Source organism: Oncorhynchus tshawytscha, unplaced genomic scaffold (assembly GCF_018296145.1).
Source record: "Oncorhynchus tshawytscha isolate Ot180627B unplaced genomic scaffold, Otsh_v2.0 Un_contig_588_pilon_pilon, whole genome shotgun sequence".
Classification (NCBI taxonomy): Eukaryota; Metazoa; Chordata; class Actinopteri; order Salmoniformes; family Salmonidae; genus Oncorhynchus; species Oncorhynchus tshawytscha.
Genome location: NW_024609810.1, coordinates 8,658 through 17,314, shown reverse-complemented (window position 1 = coordinate 17,314; position 8,657 = coordinate 8,658).

Below are 8,657 nucleotides of genomic sequence, written 5' to 3'. Positions count from 1 at the left end.
GATGAACTCAGGGGGAGTGGAGGGCAGGAGGCAGGTTGGTATTTAATCATCAAGGCTCTCGTCATCCATCTTATGTCATGGTGGGTATGGATCTTCAGGGCCAGGGGACATCATCCATCTTATGTCATGGTGGTAGAGGATCTAGTGGTCCAGGGGACATCATCCATCTTATGTCATGGTGGTAGAGGATCTAGTGGTCCAGGGGACATCATCCATCTTATGTCATGGTGGTAGAGGATCTAGTGGTCCAGGGGACATCATCCATCTTATGTCATGGTGGTAGAGGATCTAGTGGTCCAGGGGACATCATCCATCTTATGTCATGGTGGTAGAGGATCTAGTGGTCCAGGGGACATCATCCATCTTATGTCATGGTGGTAGAGGATCTAGTGGTCCAGGGGACATCATCCATCTTATGTCATGGTGGTAGAGGATCTAGTGGTCCAGGGGACATCATCCATCTTATGTCATGGTGGGTAAGGATCTAGTGGTCCAGGGGACATCATCCATCTTATGTCATGGTGGTAGAGGATCTAGTGGTCCAGGGGACATCATCCATCTTATGTCATGGTGGTAGAGGATCTAGTGGTCCAGGGGACATCATCCATCTTATGTCATGGTGGTAGAGGATCTAGTGGTCCAGGGGACATCATCCATCTTATGTCATGGTGGTAGAGGATCTAGTGGTCCAGGGGACATCATCCATCTTATGTCATGGTGGGTAAGGATCTATGTCATGGTGGGTAAGATCTAGTGGTCCAGGTCATCCATCTTATGTCATGGTGGTAGAGGATCAGGGGACATCATCCATCTTATGTCATGGTGGTAGAGGATCTAGTGGTCCAGGGGACATCATCCATCTTATGTCATGGTGGTAGAGGATCTAGTGGTCCAGGGGACATCATCCATCTTATGTCATGGTGGGTAAGGATCTAGTGGTCCAGGGGACATCATCCATCTTATGTCATGGTGGGTAAGGATCTAGTGGTCCAGGGGACATCATCCATCTTATGTCATGGTGGTAGAGGATCTAGTGGTCCAGGGGACATCATCCATCTTATGTCATGGTGGTAGAGGATCTAGTGGTCCAGGGGACATCATCCATCTTGTGTAGGGATGCACGGATATTACATGTTTGGCCGATACCAATATCCAATATTTTCCTTGCCCCCAAAAATGATACTGATAACCAATATTGAAAATGAATGCGGATTTAAGCATTTTTAATCATTCTAGTACAGTTAAATAGTTAACACACACACACACATGGACACAGTGGTCTAAGGCACTGCATCTCAGTGCAAGAGGTGTCACTACAGTCCCTGGTTCGATTCCAGGCAGTTAACTGACTTGCCTAGTTAAATAAAGGTCACACAGACACACACACACACACTGACCAAAAAGTTATTTTGTTGGCATTTATGTATGTCCCCATTACCAGTAAAACATCATCAAACCTATTTCTTTCACTTTCTTGCTGTGCTGTTTTGTTGTTCATTTGTTCATTCTCAACCAGGATTTCATCATACATGTCAAGCAGTGAAGTGTCAGTTCTGTCTGTCCGTGGCCTCTCTTCCTCGGTGCCCACTGTCACTGTGTCCGTTTCCATCTCGTCCAGCTGTGTCTGTAACATTTTCCATAAACCCTGTTTTTCTGTTCTGCATCAAAGTAGCGGTCCTTGTACCAAGCATCAGCATGGTGGCGACACAGGAAAGAGGCTCAGAGAGAATGCCACAGAATCGCTTGTTCACAACTTTGAGTACTTTTGTAAGTTTAACCCCACAGTCTGTGTGGGCAGTTTTGTTGAGCAGGCGTGTCAATGCCATGACAGAGGGTATCACGTCTGCTGCAGACGTAGTTGAGTAGCTTATTTCTCCAGTCAGTTGTTCGAATGGAGCTAGCTAGTGTGTTCATGTTTCCATGTTTCAAACATGTTCTCATGAAAACCAGCACATTCTTGAGCAATACGGCTTTGCTCAGTACGAAATCCTCGTCGATCCACTGTGCTGTCACACTCAGCATGTTCATGGGGCTGACATCGCTGGTGCAAATGTCAGTCGTGAAGCTAATAGCAGTGACGCCCATAGCAAGTAGCTCATAGATGTACGTTTCAACAATACTGTGTAACTCCGGTAGGGCAACATCTGAAAAATAGCGCCTACTTGATAGTGTGTACCAGGGCTCAAGATGCTCGGCCAGTCGGTGAAAGCCAACATCATCCACGACAGAGAACAGTTGATTATCAAGGACAATGAATTCCATTATCTTGACATTCATGGATTTCGCCTTTGAGTTATCTCGCAGATTTTTTATTTTTTATTCTTTCAAATGACTGCTCGACTTGAACTTGTTTAGTTGTTGGAAGTGTGGACTTAAGTATTGTTCTGCGTTTGTTCTGTGTAGCGCTGTATTTATCGTGCCGTCATTAAGCCATCTACCTACGTTATAAAGGTATGCACGTCATCTACCTACGTTATATAGGTATGCACGTCATCTACCTACGTTATATAGGTATGCACGTCATCTACCTACGTTATATAGGTATGCACGTCATCTACCTACGTTATATAGGTATGCACGTCATCTACCTACGTTATATAGGTATGCACGTCATCTACCTACGTTATATAGGTATGCACGTCATCTACCTACGTTATATAGGTATGCACGTCATCTACCTACGTTATATAGGTATGCACGTCATCTACCTACGTTATATAGGTATGCACGTCATCTACCTACGTTATATAGGTATGCACGTCATCTACCTACGTTATATAGGTATGCACGTCATCTACCTACGTTATATAGGTATGCACGTCATCTACCTACGTTATATAGGTATGCACGTCATCTACCTACGTTATATAGGTATGCACGTCATCTACCTACGTTATATAGGTATGCACGTCATCTACCTACGTTATATAGGTATGCACGTCATCTACCTACGTTATATAGGTATGCACGTCATCTACCTACGTTATATAGGTATGCACGCATCGTCATCTACCTTATATAGGTATGCACGTTATATAGGTATGCACGTCATCTACCTACGTTATATAGGTATGCACGTCATCTACCTACGTTATATAGGTATGCACGTCATCTACCTACGTTATATAGGTATGCACGTCATCTACCTACGTTATATAGGTATGCACGTCATCTACCTACGTTATATAGGTATGCACGTCATCTACCTACGTTATATAGGTGGTACGTCATCTACCTACATTATATAGGTATGCACGTCATCTACCTACATTATATAGGTATGCACGTCAGCTTTGACATCAATTTTGCACATCAGCGTTAAACTAGACATCAGGGCCGATGCCGATGTTGGCATTTTAGCTAATATCGGCTGATTCCGATATGCTCACCGATATATTGTGCATCCCTAATCTTATGTCATGGTGGGTAAGGTTGTCAAGGGGACATCTGCCAAAGCCTAGCTGACTGAATGTACAGTAGCAGTCAAATGTTTGGATACACTTAAATATTGAAGGGTTTTTCTTTATTTTTACTATTTTCTATATTGTAGAATAATAGTGAAAACATCAAATCTATGAAATAACACATATGGAATCATGTAGTAACCAAAAAAGTGTTAAACAATCCAAATATATTTGAGATTCTTCAAAGTACCTTTTGTCTTGATGACCGCTCTGCACACTCTTGGCATTCTCTCAACCAGCTTCATGAGGTAGTCACCCTTTGTCTTGATGACCGCTCTGCGCACTCTTGGCATTCTCTCAACCAGCTTCATGAGGTAGTCACCCTTTGTCTTGATGACCGCTCTGCACACTCTTGGCATTCTCTCAACCAGCTTCATGAGGTGGTCACCTTTTGTCTTGATGACCGCTCTGCACACTCTTGGCATTCTCTCAACCAGCTTCATGAGGTAGTCACCTGAAATGCATTTCAATTAACAGGTGTGCCTTTGTTAAAATTACATTTGTTGTAATTTTTTCCTTCTTAATGCGTTTGAGACAATTAGTTATGTTATGACAAGGTAGGGGTGGTATACAGAAGATAGGCCTATTTGGTAAAAGAACAAATCCATATTATGGCAAGAACAGTTCAAATAAGCAAAGAGAAACGAGAGTCCATCATTACTTTAAGACATGAAGGTCAGTCAATCCGGAACAGTTCAAGGACTTTTAAAGTTTCTTCAAGTGCAGTCGCAAAAACCATCAAGCGCTATGATGAAACTGGCTCTAATTAGGACCACCACAGGAAAGGAAGACCCAGAAGTACCTCTGCTGCAGAGGATCAGTTCATTAGAGTGACCAGCCTCAGAAATTGCAGCCCAAATAAATGCTTCACAGTGTTCATGTAACAGACACATCTCAACATCAACTGTTCAGAGGAGACTGCGTGAATCAGTCCTTCATGGTCAAATTGCTGCAAAGAAACCACCACTAAAAGACACCAATAAGAAGAAGAGACTTGCTTGGTCCAAGAAACACGACCGAAGGATTTAGACTGGTGGAAATCTGTCATTTTGGTCCAAATCTTAAGATTTTTGGTTCCAACTACTGTGTCTCTATGAGACGCAGAATAGGTGAACGGATGATCTCCACATGTGTGGTTCCCACCATGAAGCATGGAGGAAGAGGTGTGATGGTGTGGGGGTGCTTTGCTGGTGACACTGTGATTTATTTAGAATTCAAGGCACACTTAACCAGCATGGCTACTACAGCATTCTGCAGCAATATGCCACCCCATCTGGTTTGCGCTTAGTGGGACTATCATTTGTTTTTCAACAGGAAAATGACCCAACACACCACCAGGCTGTGTAAGTGTTATTTGACCAAGGAGAGTGATGAAGTGCTGCATCAGATGACCTGGCTCTCCACAATCACCCGACCTCTACCCAATTGAGATGGTTTGGGATGAGTACGACCGCAGAGTGAAGGAAAAGCAGCCAACAAGTGCTCAGCATATGTGGGAACTCCTTCAAGACTGTTGGAAAAGCATTCCTCATGAAGCTGGTTGAGAGAATGCCAAGAGTGTGCAAAGCTGTCATCAAGGAAAAGGGTGGCTATTGGAAGAATCTCAAATATAAAATATATTTTGATTTGTTTAACAGTTTTTGGGTTGCTACATGATTCCATATGTGTTATTTCAAAGTTGTGATGCCTTCACTAGTATTCTACAATGTAGAAAATAGTAAAAATAAAGAAAAACCCTTCAATGAGTAAGTGTGTCCACATCCCAAATGGTACCCTATTCCCTATATAGTGCACTACTTTTGACCAGAGCCTGGCACCATGATGTCAGTGTTATTGATTCACAGTCAGGAAATGGCTGCCACCCTGGTGTTGTCCCTGAGTGACATCTTGGTTTCATGGCCAACAAGAGAAACAAAGCCATGCAAGAATAGCTAGCTCTCTCTCTCTCTCTGTCGCTCTGTCTTTCTCTCTCTCTCTGCTGCTCTGTCTTTCTCTTTCTATGTCTGTGTGTGTGTGTGTGTGTGTGTGTGTGTGTGTGTGTGTGTGTGTGTGTGTGTGTGTGTTTGTGTGTGTGTTTTTTTATTACCAAAGGTTGAACATTATCCTTTCCCTTCATGCAAAACCAATTATCCTGGTTTAAAGAGCAGTTTTCAAATGAGCCAGCTAACAGTGTGGAGGCAGACCCAATTGTCTCCATTGCCTCTGTGACTGGAATGTTGTGTGTACACGGGTCTGTGCATGTGTGTCTGTGTGTATGTCATTTGTGTGTGTGTGTGTGTGTGTGTGTGTGTTTGCGCACCTAAGTGTGCGCCTGTGTGTGTCTGCACCCGTGTGTGTGTATATTTGTTTGCGCCCCTGAGTGTGCGCCTGTGTGTGTTTGCGCCCGTGTGTGTGTGTGTGTGTGTGTGTGTGTGTGTGTGTGTGTGTGCGCCCCTGTGTGTCTAGTCTCTGCATTGAGGCTGCTACAGCAGCTGCCAGACACCCAGAGCTAGGCTCATTAGTATGCTCGGGCTTAATCAGTGTGATGTCATCAGTGGAACAGAGATTTTCATCAGGACAACAGTCTTAAAGCAGCCAGGGGGTCACCACCATTACAAACAACTCAACCACCGCTGCACACACACAGGAAGATAACAGAGGGAGAGGAGAGAGAGACATCAAATTCCCTCCACACACAGAAGACAAGGGGCTGAGAGAGAGAGAGAGTCTGAGACCTCTGCTCCAGCAGGGCCAAGCACTTGCCATCTGCCCAGAACAGCAACACAGTTCACGTTTGCCAGCTGATGGTACTTAGCATCTCTGAACAAAGTGCCGACCGTAATTTGCCAACCGAGTGCGAACCGATTTTACGTGTAGAAATGGACGAAAATGCCGGCACTCAGACACCTTCAAAAAACACTGCCCTGTCAGCGACTGAACGGCAGACAAACGGTAGACTATCATTCAGTGAGATGTATTCTCAAGAGAGACAGGAAGAGATCTCAGTGCTGTCCTCCCTTTCTCTTCCTTTCCTCTCATCTCTTTCCTCTCTTCCTCTCCTCTCAGAGAGACCGTCTACTTCAGCAAGGCCAAGCGCTAACCCTCTGCCCTCTACAGCAACAACAACACAGCTCCTACCAGAGGTGATGCTAGCAAGATGGCCAACAAAGGAGGTCGCGGTAGTTAATGAAGGGCCAATAGCAACATGACTCGACCTGCGTCTCCCGCCCGTCCACACACAGCACACTCCAGGGGGTTGGCTGGCTCTTCCAGGGAGGGAGGAGGGCTCTTCCAGGGAGGGAGGAGGGCTCTTCCAGGGAGGGAGGAGGGCTCTTCCAGGGAGGGAGGGAGGAGGGCTCTTCCAGGGAGGGAGGAGGGCTCTTCCAGGGGGGGAAAGAGCCAGACAGCTGGTGTACTAAGTCTAATGTAGGACATGGATTATGGAGGATATTAATATTACCTTTCTGTTTCCCTCTGGCTTCATTTAGCTTGAGATATTATATATATATCTCAAAGATTATTTTAGCTTGAACAATAATGTAGACCTATGTAAGATCATTGCATGGTCACTGTCATTTGTAATCCTGTTTTAATATGGAATTAGTTACATAGGTCTAAAGTTACCTGTATCTGTGTCAAACAGGCCTAACTTTACTCCCAGATGAATGAGTTGGTACTGAGCTCATTTGGGATAGAAGAGGGGAGGAGAGAGATGGAGGTAGAAAGAGAGCTGGAGAGAGAGACACGAGGGAGAGAGAGAGAGACACGAGGGAGAGAGAGAGAGAGACACGAGGGAGAGAGAGAGAGAGACACGAGGGAGAGAGAGAGAGACACGAGGGAGAGAGAGAGAGAGACACGAGGGAGAGAGAGAGAGAGACACGAGGGAGAGAGAGAGAGACACGAGGGAGAGAGAGAGAGACACGAGGGAGAGAGAGAGAGAGACAGGAGAGAGAGAGAGACACGAGGGAGAGAGAGAGAGACAGAGAGAGAGAGACACGAGGGAGAGAGAGAGAGACACGAGGGAGAGAGAGAGAGAGACACGAGGGAGAGAGAGAGAGGGAGAGAGAGAGAGAGACACGAGGGAGAGAGAGAGACACGAGGGAGAGAGAGAGACACGAGGGAGAGAGAGAGACACGAGGGAGAGAGAGAGAGACGAGGGAGAGAGAGAGAGACACGAGGGAGAGAGAGAGAGACACGAGGGAGAGAGAGAGAGACACGAGGGAGAGAGAGAGAGACACGAGGGAGAGAGAGAGAGACACGAGGGAGAGAGAGAGAGAGGGAGAGAGAGAGACACGAGGGAGAGAGAGAGAGACACGAGGGAGAGAGAGAGAGAGAGACACGAGGGAGAGAGAGAGAGACACGAGGGAGAGAGAGAGAGACACGAGGGAGAGAGAGAGAGACACGAGGGAGAGAGAGAGAGACACGAGGGAGAGAGAGAGAGACACAAGGAGAGAGAGAGAGACACGAGGGAGAGAGAGAGAGACACGAGGGAGAGAGAGAGAGACACGAGGGAGAGAGAGAGAGACACGAGGGAGAGAGAGAGACACGAGGGAGAGAGAGAGAGACACGAGGGAGAGAGAGAGACACGAGGGAGAGAGAGAGACACGAGGGAGAGAGAGAGAGACACGAGGGAGAGAGAGAGAGACACGAGGGAGAGAGAGAGAGACACGAGGGAGAGAGAGAGAGAGAGAGACACGGGGAGAGAGAGAGACACGAGGGAGAGAGAGAGAGACACGGGGAGAGAGAGAGAGACACGAGGGAGAGAGAGAGACGAGGGAGAGAGGGAGACGAGGGAGAGAGAGAGACACGGGGAGAGAGAGAGACAGGGAGAGGAGAGAGACACGGGGAGAGAGAGACACGGGGAGAGAGAGAGAGAGAGGGAGAGAGAGAGACACGGGGAGAGAGAGAGACACGGGGAGAGAGAGAGACTGGGAGGGGGGACAGGGGAGAGAGAGACACGGGGAGAGAGAGAGACACGGGGAGAGAGAGAGACACGGGGGAGAGAGAGAGACAGGGGAGAGAGAGACACGGGGAGAGGGGACAGGGGAGAGAGAGAGACACGGGGGGAGAGAGAGGACAGGGGAGAGAGAGAGACAGGGGGGAGAGAGAGAGACAGGGGGAGAGAGAGACAGGGGAGAGAGAGACACGGGGAGAGAGAGACAGGGGGAGAGAGAGAGAGACACGGGGAGAGGGGAGAGAGAGAGAGAGACACGG